This window comes from Trichomycterus rosablanca, chromosome 14 (genome assembly GCF_030014385.1).
Source record: "Trichomycterus rosablanca isolate fTriRos1 chromosome 14, fTriRos1.hap1, whole genome shotgun sequence".
In the NCBI taxonomy this organism is placed as follows: domain Eukaryota; kingdom Metazoa; phylum Chordata; class Actinopteri; order Siluriformes; family Trichomycteridae; genus Trichomycterus; species Trichomycterus rosablanca.
The window spans coordinates 17722207-17725450 of record NC_086001.1 but is presented as its reverse complement, the minus strand read 5'-3'; the positions used below and the strand labels follow the sequence as shown (position 1 = coordinate 17725450).

The window sequence follows — 3244 nt, the reverse complement described above, 5'->3', positions numbered from 1 at the left end:
GTCCATGCTTTGTCTACCTTGCCTTCTGAAGTTGGAGGTCGAGCAGAGATGGTTCCTTGCTCCACTATAGAACCTGTGTTTAAACCGTTTGTCATTAGTGGGGTTGTGTCACTATCAGAGGTTAGTGATGTTAAGAAGCCTATACAGATACTCCGGGATACAGGGGCTGCGCAGTCACTTATATTAGGTAGTGCACTGCCATTCTCTGATGAGTCCTATTGTGGTTCTGACGTTTTGGTACAAGGTATTGAACTTGGTGTGGTCAGAATTCCGTTGCATTCAGTGTTTTTGAAAACTGAAACTTTTGAGGGGTTTGTAAAAGTTGCTGTTCGGTCGGAATTACCAGTGGGTGGTATTTCCTTGATATTAGGTAATGACATAGCCGGAGGAAAAATGTTTGCTCTACCAGAGGTAGTAAATAAACCTGTGGAACATGCTGATCTTTCAAGGGAAGAAGCCTCAGCTCTGTTTCCTGTTTGTGTGTTAACTCGTGCCCAAGCACGAAAGTGTTCTGATATAATTGATTTGTCTGACTCATTTTTGGGTGAAAATAACTTGGACAAAGAGTCTAGAGTGATTCCTCCCACTAAAGTTAAGTATAAGTCTAATACCTCTGTCTCTTCTTCTTTATCTGAGGAGGTCGCAGATACGGTAACTCGTACTGCACTAATCTCTGCCCAAAATGCTGATCAAACACTGGCTTCCTGTTTTCGTTTAACATTAGAAAAGACGAAGGACTCAGAAGGTCGTTCACAATACTTTATTAAGGATGGAATATTGATGAGGTCCTGGTCTCCTGTAAGTTCAAGCAGTGAATGTGAGACTGTTAAACAGATTGTGGTTCCTCTTCCATACAGGTCCTTAGTTTTGTCTTTGGCTCATGATCACCATCTCTCTGGTCACCTAGGAATAAGGAAAACTGTTAATCGCATCATTCAGCATTTCTTTTGGCCTTCTCTTAAAACAGATGTGACTCGTTATTGTCGGTCCTGTCACACCTGCCAAATGGTTGGAAAACCGAATCAGTCTATTCCGCCGGCTCCACTTTATCCCATACCTGCTGTTGGAGAGCCATTTGAAAGATTACTAATTGATTGTGTAGGTCCTTTGCCAAAGACTCGCTCAGGAAACTGTTACCTTTTAACACTAATGTGTGCTGCTACCCGATTTCCAGAGGCTATTCCATTGCGCTCCATAAAGTCAAAGTCAGTGGTTAAGGCCTTAATAAAATTTTGTACAACCTTCGGTCTACCAAAATGCATTCAGTCGGATCAAGGTACCAATTTTATGTCTAAACTATTTGCACAAGTAACACGTGAACTACAAATTAAACATTCAGTCTCTAGTGCGTATCATCCTGAATCTCAGGGCGCACTTGAGCGCTTTCATCAAACCTTGAAAAATATGCTAAGAGCATATTGCTTTGAAACACAAAAGGATTGGGATGAGGGAGTACCCCTCCTTTTGTTTGCAATTAGGGACACGGTACAGGAATCCCTTGGGTTCAGCCCAAATGCTCTTGTTTTTGGACGGTCTGTCCGTGGCCCACTTAGAGTGCTTTATGAGCAGTGGTTATCTTCATCATCAACAGAAAGTGATAACCTTCAAATGTTTGTTACTAATCTCCGTGAACATCTTTGCTTGGCCCGCAAAATTGCTAGTGAAAATCTGTGTTCTTCTCAAAAGAAAATGAAGGCTCACTTCGATATCAAGGCAGTCAGTCGCACATTTAACATTGGGGATCAGGTCCTGGCACTTTTACCTGTTGCTGGTTCCGCTTTGCAAACCAGATTCACCGGTCCCTATAAAATAATTGAAAAGCAAACTGACAGTAACTATATATTAGCAACTCCAGATCGCCGTAGTAAGACTCGCATATGTCATGTGAATTTGTTGAAACCCTACCTTGATCGCAGTTCCATTGATCCGGGCGATCTTTCTGGGTCTTTGCCCTCACCTTCTTCGCCTAAGGTGTTAGCTGTCGCCTCAATATTGGAATATGCTCCTGAAAGTGATGACATTCATCTAGGTCGCAATATTGTTCCTTGCTCTCGTCTCCCTAACTGATGCTTTGTTGCGACTCTCTGAAAAACTGTCACACTTGCCTTTCGATGCTCAGTCTGAGATCAGATCTCTAATTAGTAAATTCCCGACACTGTTCTCCGATGTTCCATCCCGCACCTCGGTCTTGGAACATGACATTAATGTTGATGGACACTCGCCTATTAAACAACATCCCTACCGTGTTAACCCCTACAAACGTGCTCTCCTTAATGCTGAAACAGATTATTTAGTGGAAAACAATCTTGCGATCCCTAGTAATAGCCCATGGTGTTCCCCGTGCATACTGGTCCCGAAACAAGATAATACTTATCGATTTTGTACCGACTATAGGAAAGTAAACTCTGTGACGATTCCTGATTCATTTCCTCTTCCTCGACTAGAAGATTGTATTGACCGTATTGGTTCATCTAAAGTCATTAGTAAACTTGACCTTCTAAAAGGCTACTGGCAGGTTCCCCTTACGTCTCATGCTTCTGAGATCTCTGCTTTTGCTACACTAGATACATTTCTTCAGTATACCGTAATGGCATTTGGTTTAAGAAACGCTCCAGCCACTTTTCAGCGACTAATGAATATAGTGTTAGGTGATGAACCAAACTGTGAAGCTTATCTGGATGATGTGGTTGTTTACTCAGATTCTTGGATGCACCATCTGAAATTACTAGAAACGATCTTTACCAAACTTAGAGATGCTAACCTGGTGCTGAACCTCGAAAAGTGTGAGTTTGGAAAAGGTGTGATAACCTACCTTGGAAAAACTGTTGGTAATGGTACTGTACGACCTCTTGATGCAAAGATCCAAGCTATTAGCTCCTTCCCAGCACCTAAAACAAAACGTGAGCTTAGACGCTTCTTGGGGATGACCGGTTATTATCGCTGTTTTTGTAGAAACTTTTCTGATGTGGTGTTGCCTCTTACTAACCTTTTAGGTAAGAATGTCCCATTTGTCTGGTCCTCTGCTTGCAAATCTGCTTTTGATTCCTTGAAGGCTTTATTGAGTAATTCTCCTGTTCTTGCCACACCTGATTTTGATAAGCCGTTTAAAATGGAAGTGGACGCGAGCAAAACGGGTGCCGGCACTGTCCTATTACAAGAGGACAATCACCAAATTGATCATCCTATTTGTTATTTCTCCCGAAAATTCATCAAACACCAACTTGCTTATAGTACCATCGAAAAA

At 42.0% G+C, this 3244-nt stretch overlaps 1 long non-coding RNA gene across 1 annotated transcript; it reads right to left on the bottom strand.

Annotated features, from left to right (window-relative positions):
* Positions 1-780: 780 nt before the first annotated feature.
* LOC134326477 (uncharacterized) lies at positions 781-3007 on the bottom strand. Its single transcript, XR_010014512.1, has 3 exons — positions 2987-3007; positions 2813-2888; positions 781-903 (listed from the first exon to the last, which is right to left on the bottom strand). It is a non-coding gene; the product is annotated as an uncharacterized LOC134326477 (long non-coding RNA).
* Positions 3008-3244: the final 237 nt, after the last annotated feature.